General features: G+C 40.2%; 1 long non-coding RNA gene across 5 annotated transcripts; it reads right to left on the reverse strand.

Moving 5' to 3' along the window:
• LOC110389748 lies at positions 3,755-16,475 on the reverse strand. Of its 5 annotated transcripts, none has more exons than XR_002433367.1 (4): positions 16,219-16,475; positions 15,197-15,774; positions 9,321-13,979; positions 3,755-8,793 (listed from the first exon to the last, which is right to left on the reverse strand). It is a non-coding gene; the product is annotated as an uncharacterized LOC110389748 (long non-coding RNA). The 5 variants fall into 5 exon arrangements; XR_002433366.1 differs by having other exon boundaries at positions 15,197-15,363; positions 15,500-16,475; XR_002433365.1 differs by having other exon boundaries at positions 15,197-15,363; positions 15,485-16,475.

Consider the following 16,605-nt stretch of genomic DNA (forward strand, 5'->3'; position numbering starts at 1 on the left):
ATGGCCTTGCTCAGCTTGGAGAAGAGACAGCTCCAGGGAGCCTCACTGTGGCCTTCCAGTACTTGAAGGGAGCATATAAACAGGAGGGACACCAGCTTTTTACACTATCTAATAGTGATAGGACAAGGGGAAGTGGTTTTAAACTAGAAGAGAGAAGATTTAGGTTAGAAGTTAGGCATAAATTCTTTAATCAGAGGCTGGTGAGGCACTCAAACAGTTTGCCAGGAAAAATTGTGGATTCTCCATCCCTGGAGAATTGAGGCAAAATGGGATGGGGCAGCCTGATCTGGTGTGGGTGGCAGCTCTGTTCACAGCAGCAGGGCTGGACCTAGATGTTCTTTAAGGTCTGTTCCTACCTAAGCCATTCTGTGACTCTGTGATCACTGGGAGTTTTGTGTGACATTATCCCACAGCAGAAATCCAGCAGGCTGACAGAGGAAACTAATGTAGCTGAACAGATGCTTTCTTGCTGCCAGGCAGAGTTCACCCAGGCATCAAGAGGAATATAGGGAAGTATTTAATCTCTGTTCTCCTGTGCAATTCTCAGCACCACGGTAAAGGAACACACACTACAATTAATGATTTACATATTTATAACCCAATTCTCTTGACCTTTGTTAGCTGAAACACCTGAGTAAACCAATCTGTATGCTTAAATATCTTGTAACAGTTGGGAATGTGGCAAGTGCTTTAAAAATGATTGGGAAGGAAGGATAACCATTCTGTTTTTAAAGGTAACAAAAAGCCAGAAAAAAAAAATGGTAAAACAGACAGAATTTAACAATAAGATAACAAGATGTACCTGCTACAAACAGAATGTAAAAAGCTAATTTGCTTGTACAGTTGCACACTTTGATTTTGCAATGGTACATTGTTTGTTTAGTCTCCGCTACTCAATTCCTCATTTTGCATCCCTGCAAATAGCTGACTAGATTAAAAATTGTTGATCTGTAATTTTGAGGATTATAGTGAAACCTCTGCACTGATTTCAAGCTAGCAGTCACAAACATTTCGTATTATCTTTGCGGTAGTTATTTGGATGGAAGACGGTGTTTTAATTATTTCCTATTCTTGGATAGCAGATATACTCTGAAGGAATATTTTAACACTCTCTGTACTCTTTTAGATAATTACTTCTTTTGGCTTCATCCACTCTAGAGCAAGGGCTGTATTCCTTTTCTGAGTATGTCTCACTGAAATTCCTACAGCCTGCAGCTAGCATTAAGTCTTAAGACAGCAATTTTTGTAAATTTTGCAGTTACATGTGATACACTGAGAACTTAGAAGCATATTTGCTTCAGACTAGCAAGAGCCAGACATACAAAGAAGCAAAGTCAGCAGAAGGAAGAACACATCTCTAGCTCTTGGCAATCAAATGCTCCATTATTACCAGTGGAGAAATTTCTGCCTACCCTGAGCATACTGCTCTATAGACGAAAATAAACCAGGACTTGGTGGATTCCTTTAGCTTTACCTAATATCTGTAGTGGCCAGATCAAAGCTTTTAACTGAGTAAACTAATCTATGCTTCCATATTTGAGTCAAACAAGCTTGATTATGCACACTCTGCTGATAAAACTGGTGCTTAATCAGCATAAATAGATGCTTTGTGTGCTGGACCACAGTGTTTGGCTGGAAACAGATTGGAGAATTTTGCTTGGGGAAAATGACTGTTGACCAGATCACCAGCAATCTGGAACGCTGCTTTTATGTGCATGCGTTAGGTACACACTGAGTACTAGACGGAAATGAGTGCCAGATGATACTGCATCTGCATGGCATGCAGAAGGGGTCTGAAAGCTTAATTGTTAGAGAGGATTTGAATGGGAATAGAAGGCTGTTTGTTACTCATTCTATCCTGAAATATGCATGATACCAATATTGGACTTGATAGATCGCTTAGCAATTACTTGGAAGAAAAAAAGGATATAATCATCAAGTTCCTATGTAAGGACACAATGCTGAGAAGTCAACACCCCCTGAAATTTTAATCATGATAACTTTTTATAGAAGACAAATAGCTATTAGTAAACAAACAAACAAACAAAAAACTGTAACCAACATTTTAAATATCCTACAAAGATGATGTTTTCTATCTCTAAATCCATTTTTGCTCTTCACAGCTGTGGAGTCACTATTTTTTTATTCTTCATGCTCAGAACTCATAAAATAAAGAAGACCTTAATTTCTAAAGTGAAATAATGCAGACATTACACTGATTTACAGACAAACTTTGTGTCTTCTCTCAAGCCCAGTGCTCTGGGAGGACCCAATGTTCTTCTCCACTTGCAGGATTGGGAGGGAGGAATATCAAGAAAAGAAAAATCCTCTTTAATTTTATACATGTACCACTTATGAATTTCCTTTAACAAAAGGCAAGCAACCTGATTACAAAGCTATTTTCTTTGGCTTCAGTTGCATAGCAGAGGTTCAGCTACAGTACAGGTGATCCTTTGTTTGACAAGCAGTTAAAATCGAAGTTTGAGTTAACTCTTAACTAACTTGAGTCTCAGTGCTGTGCTCCAATCTGTCCCTGCAATGCTGAACTGTCTGCAGGGAAACCCTGAAGTAACCGTGTCTCAAGTTCTGTACTACATATTTAGGTAGCAAATCTAGCCTGAGGTTGTCAGTGGGCATTTTGCCACTGATTTTATTTATGGTGCGGATTTCACAGCTTGTTGCATCATTAGGATCATTTTAATGAATTTTCCAAGATACATAATATTTTATAACCTCCACACTCTATTTTCAGCACTCTGTGTTTTTCCATATCAAACATTTCCATTGATCTGCCTAAATGGTCCTGAAAAAAGAGGGGAACAAATTTTATACATCTTTGCTAGGCATGGAGCAACAATTGCAAAAATAATTATCAACAGTACAGAACATCACATCAGGAAGATGCCTTCAAAGATGTTGCATTTGGTTTATTGGAAGAGTAGCTAAATGACATACCCAAATGATAAATGACAAATTCCAGGCATGTAATTGTTAACATTATCTATTCAAAGGTAACTTGTTCCAATTTCAGCTTGTCATGGGAAATTTATCTCTTTAAGTGGATCAGGGAACAACCGAATTTCTGTGTTTTTTTCACTGAAGTAAATAGACATCCTGATTTCTATCTGTACTAATGATTTCTGTATGCTGAAAAGACAGGAGTTCTCTTTTTTTTTTTTTTTTTTTTGTAGGAGAACAGAGTTAGGGGAGGGAATATTTTCTTAATGTTAGCAGGATACATGTTAGGATGCACAATCTGAGAGGCCTTCTTCAGGAGCAACAATGTTGATCCTGGAAGGAGCAGTCCAGATGACCAATGGTATCCTGGGCTGCATCAGAGGCGGGGTGGCCAGCAGGGACAGGGAGGGGATTGTCCCCATTTACTCTGCCCTCGTGAGGCCCCATCTGGAGTACTGCGTCCAGGTCTGGGGTCCCCAGCACAAGAAGGACGCAGAGCTGCTGGAGCAGGTCCAGAGGAGGGCCACAGAGATGATGGCAGGGCTGGAGCACCTCTCCTATGAAGGAATGTTGAGGGAGCTGGGATTGTTTAGTTTGGGGAAGACTCCGGGGAGACTGCACTGCAATATTCCAGTACTTGACAAGAGCTTACAAGCAGGACTTTTTATGCAGGTAGACAGTGATAGGACAAGGGGAAATGGATTTAAACTGAAGGAGAGGATGTTTAGGTTAGATGTTAGGTAGAAATTCTTCACTCGGAGGGTGGTGAGGCACTGGAACATGCTGCCCAGAAAAGTTGTGGATGCCTCATCCCTGGACACATTCAAGGCCAGGCTAGATGGGTTCCTGGGCAGCCTGATCTAGTGGTTTGCAACCCTGCTGATGGCAGGGGGATTGAACGTAGATGATCTTTGAGGTCCCCTCCAGCCTAAGCCATTCTATGAGTCTTCCCAAAGCAAAATAAAGAATCACCTGTTGCACAAGATCACAGTTTCTGATTACATCTATTTCCCAATCTTGTATTAGTGTTTTCACTTCGCAAAGCAAGTGTAAATCTGCCATTTTACATTTCCTTCACATGGGTAAAAATGAATTAGCAATTGCAACAACTCATCACGTTCTGTTATGTAACTACATCTTCTATTTTAACCTATGTGACAAATTACTAATTACATGTATGACTTAAAAATGAATGTTTGGGGAACATGACAGAGAGTACCTTTGCTTTTGAGAAACAACTGCCCCCAGGCTGATCTCCCATTCACTGGTATAGCTCTAGCCCGTAGTGATGCACTACCCAATTAGCTGCTTCACCTTTTGACTCCCTAAGAAATACGCTGAGTTGCAAAATTTGTGTCCTGATGTAGAAGTAACAGAGAACAGAATTTGATGTTCCCAGCTTTGTGACGTGTAGATGCAGGTGTACAGAAGATCAGGTAGCAGTATCAGAGGTATTATGTAATGATCCACAGTAAACTTTGGATATCTCCTCATTCCCGTAAGTGATCTTTTTGAACTGAGAAGAACTCATCTTGCAGTGAAAGAAGAGAGAGAGAGAGAAGAAATGTTTATATTTTCTACATTCTATTCCATTATTTTCTTGGACAGATTAGTCAAGACTAAGGATTTTCATCTACTCTCTATTCAACACTGGTAAAATAGAACAATGTTGTTGAAGACAGACAACTGGATTTCTCCTCTTTTTTAATTTTCTGCTAATTCTGAATAGATATTCACAAGGAATTAATGCGTTTAGGTCCTTTGGCACACACAGAAAGCTAAGAATGATCGACAGTAACAGATAACCTTGTCATAAATATGTTTTTACTCAGCTTTTATTTAGCAGCAGTTTATGATTTATTAATAATTTTACAATAAATAACAACATTAGATCATATGATTCTTAGTAACACTTAATCAGCACTTTATCATTTGCCAATTTAACACAATGGTTCAGAAGGTGGGAACTGGGAGAGCGATGGCCCTCCTGCTGCAAGCAAAGATCAGGCTTGTGACTGCCTAAGGAACCTCAACATCTATAGGTCTATGGGTCCTGATGAGATGCATCCCAGAGTCCTGAGGGAATTGGCTCATGTATTCACCAGGACACTCTCTATGATATTCGAAAAGTCAGGGCAATCAGATGAAGTCCCCAGTGACTGGAAAAAAGGCATTGTCACATCCATTTTTAAGGAAGGTAGAAAGGATGATCCAGTGAACTACCAACCTGTTAGCCTCATCTCAGTGCTGGGGAAGGTTATGGAGCAAATCTTGCTGAAAGCTATGCTAAGGCATATGGAAGACAGGGAGGTGACACAAGACAACCAGCATGGTTCATGTTCATATGCTATGAATCATTGGAATTTACTACAATCATAAACAGCAACTTAGCTGAAGATTCACAGAGGATGAAGTTCACATGAGACTTACTGCAGAATATTGGAGGGAGAGGTTTCTAAATTTGGCTGTTTGCTTGAGGACTCTCTACCCCATGGTGAGCTACTCACCCTTCCTTTTCACCAGCTCTCAGCAGACAACTGGGGTCTGCTCAAAAAAATATCTCCTCTTCATTGACATCTGCCAGCGGTGAATCTCAAGAAATCTACACTGAGAGACATCCCAGGCCAGGTGGCGATCAAGGATCACAGCCCACTGCAGTCCTTGAGATCTCAAGGGACTCTTTCCTTAGGACCATTATTATAGGACCGCAAGATAATTGACCAGTCAGAAAACTTTCCAACAATTCAGGTGAGGTAGTACCAGAATTTTCTCTCAGCCATACAGTTGCAGTACTCGCAGACTGTACATTTCTGGTATCTTTCAGATCAGACCACAATTCAAGGAGCAGGAATTCCCAGTATGGTCAGGGATTACTTGATCATCCCAACTCATTATACTTGAACTAAGGCAAAAGCCTAATGATGACTTCTGAGATCGCAGAGTGGCTCAGGGTTCTTCAGCACCACAATCCAGAAGTCAGTCTATCTTTCCACGAAGTAGCAGCGTGGTTTCTCTTGCCTCTATGCCTATAAACAGACAGCACTCTTTTCCAACATGTTCAATTATGTAAGTTGAAAATGTAAACAGTGTTGTACACATGAGGGAGTCCTTTCAGCAGCGCAACTAGGCTAGCCATTCTCCAGACCCTGATGGATAAAGCAACAGTTAACATAATAAGAGTTAGTGAAATCACGGTGGGTGGCAGCTTTAGGTTCAGTGCTCCAGTTGCTATAGGAGATCACCCAAGCAGGACTTCCCACCATCGAAATTCTCCATCCTTCTTGACTCTCTCCAGTACTTGATGTATATCTTCACTGTCATGATAAACTGTAATAAGAGGTTTTTGTCCCATTCTCTGTGCTTGCTGCAAAAGGCTTGTCAGATCAAGATGATGGAGCAGTGCTTGATTAGACTCTAAATCATTTCAATTGGCATACTATGATCTATCATAGTAACTTACGGATCAATTTCATAAATTCGTATGGATATAATTTTCTTATGCTTTACAGACAGAGTGGGTGTTGTTGTACTAACTTTAGAAATGCACATTTTAAATTTAAATGATAGTCTCACGTTATGGTTAGTCTAGATGTTTAAGCTTCACTCTCACATTCCCATCATACTTGACACAAGCCTGGGCTCACGGCCACTCTACCCCTCATCTACCCAGCCTGTCATGACATCCCAGAAGGCTAACAGATCAGTCAAGGATGATTTCCCCTTGGTGAATCCATGCTGGCTACTCCTTATAGCCTTTTTCACTTCTGCTTTCTTGGAGATGACATCCAGAATAAGCTGTTTCATTGCCTTCCAGGGATGGAGGGGAGGCTGACTGGCCTGTTGTTTCCCAAGTCCTTCTTGCCAGTTTTGAAGACTGGAATGACATTGTCTTCCTTCCATTCTTCAGGCATCTTTCCCATTCTCCATGACATTTCAGAGGTGATAGAGCAATCACTTCTGCCAGTTCCCTCATTACTCATGAATGCATCCCATCAGGGTCCATAGAACTCTGTGTGTCAAGTGTGCCTAGACAATCTCTGAACAGATCCTCCTCAACCAAGGGGAGGACTTCCTTTTTCCAGACCCTCTGCCTTATCTCAGGGGCCTGGAATTCCTGTAAAGACTTCTTCAGTCTTTACAGCTAAGACTCAGTAACTTCATCTTCTCAGTGTCCTCTGTTACCAGGGGAACCACATCATTCAGTAGTAAGCCCATATTTTCCCTAGTCTTCCTTTTGCTACTGATCTACTCAAAGAAGTCCTTCTTGTTGTCTTTGATCTCCCTTGCCAGATTTAATTCCAAGTGGGCCTTAACCTTCCTTGTCAAATCCCTGCATGCTGACATTCCTATATTCCTCCCAAGTGACCAAACTCTTCTTCCAAATTCTGTAAGCTTTCTTCATCCATTTGAGTTTCTCCGTGAGCTCCTTGCTCATCCATGTGGCTTTCCTGTCACCTTTGCCTGATTTCTTACTCTTAGCGATGCACTAATCTTGATCTTAAAAGAAGTGGTGCGTGAATGTTAACCAGCTATCTCAGGCCTCCTTACCTTCCAATGCTCTAATCCATGGGATGCCTCCAAGTAGGTAAAAGTTGGTTCTCCTGAAGTCCAAGGTTGCAATCTTATTGCGCTATTTCTTCCACTGAATTCCACTATCTCATGGTCATGACAGCCAAGTCTAACCCCAGTTTTCACCTTCCCAACCCGTCCTCCCTTGTGTGCAAGAGCAAGGTTCAGCAACACACTTGTCTTCATTGGGTCCTCCACCAACTGCATGAGGAACTTATCTTCCATGCACTGCAGTAGCATCCTGGGCTGTGTATGTCTGGCAGTGTTGCTTTCCCAGCAAATATCAGTGGTTTAAGTACCCCATGAGAACCAGTGCCTGTGCTCATGAGACTACTTCCAGCTGTCTGTTCAAGGCCTCATCAGTTTCCTCCTCCTGATCAGACAGCCTTTAATAAACACCCAGAATGGTGCCACTCGTATTTGCCTGTCCCTTAAGCCTGCCCCTTAATTCTCACACATTAGCTCTGCAGTCATTCAGTACTCATCTGCTGGGAGAGCTTAATGCATTCCAGTTGTTCACTCACACAAAGAGCAATTCCACCTCCTCATCTTTCCACTTTAGAGTGGGGAAAAATATCCAGCAATTGTGTGAAGGTTCCCTCTCCAATTTGTAAGCTTACTTAAGAGTATTACTCATAGTCTTGGTTTTATTTTTGAATGAAAGCTCATTTGGCTTTCAGAAATTGAATCAGTATTCTAAATGAATCCCTTGAATCCCTCAAAATCCTTTATTTTCACAGCAGCATTTCTTCATGTCAGCTCTTTTATCTAATGTGGAGAAAGCCCTTGTCAAAATGTTGTCTGTACTTTTGTAATTTACCAAGGAAATTAAAAACATATAAAAACATGTGGTTGAAATCCTGTCTTTTATTTCTATCCAGAACTCTAATTGTTATATATTTTTACCTTACAGTGAGTTTTCAATGTATCTTATTTTTCTACTGAAAATGAGTAATAACAAGTTACAAAAATTTGCTGAAAAGTGAATAACTGAAGATACTGGTGCCAAGATGCTTGAAAACATAGAATAAAACCTGTCCCAACAAAATGGGTTCCTCTACAGCCTTTTTCTGATTAGAATGTATCTCTGACAATTTCTCAATCATCTTCAGTTGTGAGTTAATCTTTCTTTTTCTCCCTATGTGCAACTGTCAGTGTTGAAGCAAAGGTGTCTTTGTGTTCTTGGTCTTGCTTTCCTTTCATAGCCACTTTAAAATTCTCCCTGTCTACTTCAGAATGCCTGCATCATGTAGAACCATCTTTGTCCTGAAAGAAAAAAAAAGACCAGCTCTTCATAACGAAAGAACGTGTGAACTCCTGGAACACAAAGTATTAGCTGCCAACAAAAGTCTCTGATGAAAGGAACTTTTCAAGGCAACTATGGGCGTACACTTAGTTTTTCAGATTGCCATAGATAGTTAGTACTGACGTAGTGTCTAGGTTATCTGCTAGCCTAATGATAGCTACCTATTTTACATGTGATAGGTCCCATTACAGTATCTATACAGTATCCCTTATAAGTATACATTATAAAGACAAACAACAAACAATTAGTGTTTATATGGATTATCTCAGGAAATAAAAATAAAAATAAAAAAACTCTTTTCAGCGGACAGGTGAGATGATTACCAGAGAAATGACAGATGATTACCACAGAAATGATACTGAAACAGAAACTATGAGTCTGGAATAGAAACCCTTGTAAGAAGACAATGAACAGGTTTACCATCCATCACTGTCAGTATTTTCCCGTGCTTGAGAGACACTAAGGCAATGCAACAACAGCAACAAACCTGTAGAAGTATGGAATTATCCTTGTTCTTTCTTTCTTTGAAAGAAATCTTGTCTTGTTGGATGTCGTCTTTCATCCTCATGCATTAGTTTTCATAATAAGATTTGCTTCAGTGTTTCCATCTAGCAGAACAGGAGGACTTGGTAAGGAATGCAGCGTACACCGGTTGCAACAGCAGCTCAAACGCCAGCTGTTTCTGTACTTCCTCATGATTTAGTCTTCCATGTGGGTGACAGCTGAATTTTGTCCAAAACAAATGACTAAGGCTAAAACAGGAACAAAGGCAAGTCTCTTGGATTCCTTACGTTCCTACTGTGGTACAGAGGCTGCTGGAAACAAATTCTTCTTCAGTAGGCAGCCATTAGCTCAGTTCTGACACCAGTATTCCAGCCTAAAGTCTTGAGGAATCTGCACTGAGAGATCTCTATGCTCCTGCAGTAAGGCTCTTTTTTAGCAGCTTCTAGTTTGAGCCAATTTGTCATAGAGAGAACCGTTTAGTGAAAGACTGTTCTGAGCAGACAATCTTCATTGTCAGTTTTGTACAAGCATGTTTTCTGAGATTTCCATCGCATTATGCTTTGTACTCAGATGTAAGTAAGACTTTAACTAGGGTTCTATGTCTGTATTACCTTGTGCAGACTTGTTATAGAACAAATCAAAGAGGCATAAAGTATTCTTACACCTCTCCACTGCTAATTAATTAATCCTTTACTTTTTCTATGTAAATGAGTGAAATAAACAGTGGGCTCATATAAGATGATTCGATAGCTTATTCTCTGGCAAACTGTGATTTCATCATAAGAAATCCAAAGCTGCTTTGTGCTGTAACCTGTCACCCAAGTTCTGAGCAATTCTAACCACTGTCCACTATTCATTTATTTTTTGTTGAATGTTTCACTGAATCATACAAAAATTCTTCAAGCATGATTTTCACTGCAATATGCATGTCACAGACTCTTCACTTCAACTGCAGTAAAAAATAGATGAATTATGACTATAGAGAAAGAGATCGTGTGTTTCTTCCTCAAACTCCAAAATACACATTGATGCATCGCAATTTTACAACTGTGGAGTAGTAGCTTTCTTCCTGTTTTCAATCCCACCTAAGATGCTTGTTTTTCTTATTAGTCTTGTTTTCCCCATTATTATTCCACCTCAAGAAACACATTTGATATCTCTTCCTCTATCTGTACATGACACTTCTACAGGTGTTTTTCTCTGATCTATTTAATGACTGATCTTTGTCTTAACTTAATCTGTTATAAATTGCCACACCTGTGAGATTTGGACTCCTATTTTCAAATGCCATGATAACGTATTGCTTTTCCAGATGCTTCTGTTTCCTTAAGTAATACACCTAAATGTACCAGTTAAATATCCTAAGGGCAAGAAACCATGCAAAACAAATGAGAAATACTCCAAAACAAAATGCCAGCTGATTCACAGGATACCCAATTATATTAAGCTTTCCAAGTTTTTAAAACTGTTCCTGTGTTGGCTAAGAGGAAAAGCAGAAGTTCTCTTCTAGCTTAGAGTACTTGTAACACTCGAGATGCTAATACTTATCTGGTATCTTTTTAATATTAAATTTTAATATTAAGATACCTTGTGCTCAGTGTATCATCCAAGGTTAAGAGAGATGATTTTTAAATGAACAGACTACACTCTGGTAGCCAGATAGTGTACTAGATAGGCATCCTTATTCACATACATGACATTTTGGCTTGCTTCCCTCAGGAAATACAACAGCAGCAGTTACTAGACAGCCAGTCATGTAAAATGCTTTGTTTGTTAATTGGCCTTGGCTTATAAGCAGTAATTATGGCATGATAGATGGTAACAGACCAATATATTCATTTTCGGTACATATTTGCAGTCAATGCATGAATAGCTAGGATTACTATGAATAGGGAATAACAACTTAGGTATATAACAGGTAAGAAAAATGTATTGAATTCTTTTTGCCTTGTCTTCTAAATCCTGTCCACTACCTGTACAGCCACAATACTGCTTAAAATGCTGTGATTGACACAGTTCCTGTAGAGAGAATGTTGTCTTTCATTAGATCAGCTACATATAGTTGTAAAGACTCTTATAAAAACTCTTTCTAAGAGTTTTATAGCATATCATAAGTACCTTAAATCAGAGCAGATAAACAGAAGTCTTTCTTTTGCCAGGTAAGTGTAACAGCATTACCAAAATTCAGTCAATACTGGGAGGGCAACAAAACAAAGCAACACACACACACAAAACAAACAAACAAACAAACAAACAAACAAAAAAACCACAAGCCATTGTGAAGAGCACTGCAGAAAGCGTACCTAGATTCTTCAGATTCTTTGCATAAGATCTAGCTAGGGCATCATTTGCAGTTCTTATTTACTTCAGTGCAGTCAGTGTTTCATTGTCTGCCTCTTTCTGAGGTGTTTCAATACTTATCCAAATCTTTTCTCTTCTCACAGTCCATTAAAGTCCAGCTTCAGTCAGAAAAGAGGCATGAAAAAGCCCCTCACACAACGTGAGCCCTTCACTCTGGAAGAAGATGAATTAATAGCAACAGTCCCTGCCACCTCATCCTAGCACTACCTGGGAGGTCTGGGAGCTGTGAATATTAATCAGAGACAATCTCTAATAATTAGACAATCAGAGGAATCTCCGTTTCTGAGCAAGCCGTGTCCACCCTCAACTTCACAAGACAGTCTTTTCTTCATTTTTCATGGATTTTTTGCAGATTTCTGCTCAGTGAGCCTCTCTGCTGGTGATCTATGTTATACATGAAGTCCTGGTACCTAAAAGCACTTAAAGCATAGCTTTCACAGCTATACTGGAAGCCTGACCCAAGCATGAGTCTTGGGGTTTGCAACCCATAGCTTGTATCTAAGCCTATATTATGCACTGACACGTTGTTTTTGTTTTAACTTTCCAATATCCTCTTATTACTAAATTGAAAAGGCCAATCTGAAAGAACAGTCCATTTCCAACAAAAAGTAGCATTGGAAAGTTGTTGTGAACAATAGCTCCCTCTTGTGTACTACAGAAACAGCAGTAGGTCCTGGTCGGCATGGGTCTGAGCTCGGGAGTGTGCGAATTTGACAGACTTTATGAGGAAACTGAACCCTGCAGTTGGGTCCTACAGGGGAAAACTATAGAACAACAAACTCCTGACAGTGACTGCCTGAGCTCACAGCTTGTATCTGCTCTGGGTATATCCTAAGCTTTGTTGTGGCAAGATGGATGTTCATTTCTGTAATATAAAAACCTCCAGCAAAGAAGGAAAGAAGGAAGGGAAGGGAAGGTGGAAGAAGGACTGACATTTTAAAACAAACTCTAATGCATTTGAACTTCTTGCTCATAAACAAGTTTATTAAAAAAAAAAAGTTAAAAACCAAAATAATATATTTTCATGAGTATAGGCTCTCAAATTCTTGCTGTCAAAAAGACAAAGTGGTAACTCTGGATCAGTGTATGTGGCGTATTTGAGAAGGTGACAAGGATCACAACTTTCTCAATAATCTCTTTTCTCCTGATTCCACAATGGCTGGCACAGGAGCAGCTATGAATGTCTTCCTGTATGAAGATGTACATGTGGACATATAGTAAATGTTTAATTTTAGGTGGAGCTAATTTTTATTTATTTACTTAACATTTAACACAATAGTTAACATTTTTCTTGGGATGTTCTGTTTGGGTGCTTCTGGACTTTTATGTAATCATCTATTATAAGCATGAACAGTAGTGCACTGAGTTTTTAAACTTGAACAAATTCATGTCTCGTTCGCTGCAATTTTGAAAGCATGAGAACAAAGGTTATAAAATGCAATGAATCTTGAAAGAAAGGATAAATTCAAGAGGTTTTAAGGTCTGGTGATTTTTTCCTTCATAGCATAACAAATCACACAGAATCTGCAGGCTGAAATTGTGTTAGTTGATAGTATACTACACTTTGAATGCTTTGCAGGTTCCAAGGTTGTTCAGGTCCAGTTCTTCAAGCATGAAAGCTAGTGAAAATGAAGACAACTTTGTATTATCAACTGACCTGTTTATTTAGTTGTTTTTGTCTATCAAAAATTGAACCTTGTAAACAGCATTTATTATTTGGATATCAATAACTTTTTTTTTTAATGTAAAATCTGTCAGAGCCCCAAGTTTAAAGATTTTTAAATATGAGGCTTTATAATGTTGAAGTTTTACCACGCAACGTGGGTTTGAGCAGCAAGATAAAATATACTGTGAAGTCTGTTTTAAGTGAGAATTAAATGGTGATGCTAAAGTGTTTTTTTTTTAACTACACAACTTGAATCCTAGAAAGGCATGATGACCACATGGACCAAGGAATTTCATGAAAAGACCTTTCAAAATCTTCAGTAGGGAGGGCCGCATACTGAAATACAGTATAAGTGAAGAACAGCTTTTTTCTGTTTTACTACTTAAATAAATGTTAGTTCAGTCATAAGATCTCATTTTATCTGCTTGAAATTGCATCTGCATCTAATATCTCCATTAATAGTTTAAAAAGAAAAAAAGAAAAAAAAATCCTTTCCCTTAAGTATTCAGTGATTTTCAACTTACCTCAGCAATTAAGCAAAGAAGAAAAAAATCTGCACACTTCCTGTTCTTTGCAGCTTCCTACAGTCTTACTGCAGCTGATCTCTGTGTGTTTCTGAAGAAACAAATAGTTCATATCACTGTGGTTCATCATTTCTTGGGAGAGCAAGGTTTAAATAATGCCTGTGCAAGAAACACTGGCTGTTTTTTAATTTTCTACAGACAGAAAGTGACATCATACATTTATAAACATTTAAGTCAAACTAATCTAACCATAAAATGAACACATAAGGTAAAAAAGCACACTAACAAAATTATCTGGCTGTGCAGGTGAGTTTAGGGAAGATCGTAATTGCACCTGCAAGTATTCTGTCATAATAAAGGGGAGAATATATTTATCAAGAAAGAGCTGTACTGAATAACATCTGAAAATGAGTTTCATCCTAATTAAATGGGTTTTCTGCTTGGAAACAAAAGATCTTCATACAACTCTCTTTAAATTATACTTAATGAACTTATTTGGGGCTTAACTTTCAAATATTCTTCGAACAGTAAGATAATAAAGACAATTATATGAAGTTCCATTATTTCACAAACTGTTTACACATAGAGATAGAACAATGAAAATCAGAAAGAACCTGGTAACAGTAACAGCAGCACCAGCAACCCAGAAAAGAAAGTGCTCTATCTGAATAAGCTCTGTGTTCCTTGTAAACATTACCAATAGTTAACTGGCTAATTCAAAGGTAATTGTAATGAAATCAGTAAGTTCGTAGTCAGGTGTAATGTCCTTCTAAAAGCAAAAGCTCGGAGCCCTAGTGTTACAAATCAGTCTCTAGATCCATGCATCACCCAGGGAATTGGATACCACTATGACTGGACTGCTTAGGAGACAAAAAAAACAAAGCTAGCTTCAAACTTCAGTAGTATTAATGTTCATAAACAATTCATGTTGCTAGTGTTTAGTTTTTAAATCCTGTCACTTGTTATCGCCAATACAAAACAATCAGTCCTCATCAGAACAATCAGACAAATTTAACTTAGATGAACTGTGAGCATCCCACATTGGGGCTGAGGCAGTGTGGTTAGTGCTGATGGCAACATCCATTGGTGGTACTGAGTCACCAAGGCCAAGGTGATCACCCCTGGGAGCTCCTCATAAGCACCTTGTCTTCTATCCTCTTTACTCATATGATGGTTCAAGCCCACTGTCCTCTCCCACCCCCCCCCCCCCCCCCCAAAAAAAAAAACAAAAAAAAAAAACCAGAAAGTGACCTCATCTGCACTTGACAACTTATTCTAGGGATCAGGAGTTGTTTCAGTTTTGCTTACTCATCACAAGACATCACCCTTGCCTGTTCTGTTGGATTGTGTTATCTTGCTATTGCTAGGTATCTTCAGTGTTTGGTCCCTGGTGACAGGCTTCCAATTGCCATTCTTAGGTGAGCATGAATGTGCTTTGAAGCTGTCTCAGGTATCAGCCAACATTTGGATGCCTCCTGAAATAAAACCAGTGTGTTTAAACAAAACCAGAAGAGGTCTGAGAAGCAGCTGTAAGCAGATAATTCCTGCTTCAGAATGGTGGGTGAGGATAGAAATATGATAAAGCTTCTACCATACCATTTTAATTCACACCTGCCAATCTATCAGAGCCTCCAGGACTTGGATTTTGGGTACCACTGCCCTATGAAATCTTCAGACAGATACCCTGGCTTCTTCTGCCATGCTGAGGATGAAATCCACAAGCTTCAGAAGACAGGTGAGGAGTCATTCTGTCTGAGCCAGAGGGGTGCGAGGTGGGTGCCATGCAGAGCTGAGCACTGTCTGATCCTCCTGGAGCCAGAGGGGATGCCGTCCTGTCTCCATTGGGTTCTAGAGAGCAGTTCTCTCCTGCTCAGCCCAACCAGCCACTGACAAAAATGAATATGTACCAGTGAGGTCACCTCTGATTCCTTCTTTTGAGCCTGTTTTACCTTTGTAAAGGTAACCGTGTGTGCTGGAGAAGATGGATAAGCACACTGGCCAGTGCTGTCTCTCCCCAGAGCAGGACGTTCTAGCTCTTTGGATTCACCACTCATGACCCACCTGGAGGCTCAGTGAGGGTGCCCCTCCAGTGCCTCCCCTTATGTTTGCAGATCAGGGCCCACCCTTCAGCCTCACAAGTCATAGGAGAGGCTGGGGTTATTCAGCGTAAAGAAGAGGCTTAGGGGAGTCCTTGCCACTCTCCACAACCACCTCAAAGGAGGTTGTGACAAGGTGGGTTAACCTCTTCCCCAAGCATTAAGTGATGGGGCAAGATGAAACAGCCTCAAGTTGTGCCAGGGGAGGTTCAGGCTGGATATTTAATTACTCACTGAGAAGGCTGTGAAGCACTGGAACTGCTGCCCAGGGAAGCAGTCAATTCACCATCCCTGCACATATTTAAAAGACATGGAGATGTGGTGCTTGGGGACACGGATTGGTGGTGGTAGACTTGGCGGTGCAAGGTAAAGGACTGGACTTGGCGCTCTTCGTGGCTTTTTCCAACTGAAACGATTCTGATTCCATGAAATTTAACACTCGGGTAGCCGACGCAGAGCCCGACGCCCTGACGCCGCAGCCGGCCCGTGACCAGCCCCTACCGCTCCACCACCGAGCGCTGAGGGGAACGCGGCTTCCCGCGCAAAGGAGGAGCAGCGCCCCGCCCCCTTGCGTCACGCACCACGTCTGCAGAACCCCGGGGCTCACCCGGAAGTGCTTCC

Source organism: Numida meleagris, chromosome Z (assembly GCF_002078875.1).
Source record: "Numida meleagris isolate 19003 breed g44 Domestic line chromosome Z, NumMel1.0, whole genome shotgun sequence".
Classification (NCBI taxonomy): domain Eukaryota; kingdom Metazoa; phylum Chordata; class Aves; order Galliformes; family Numididae; genus Numida; species Numida meleagris.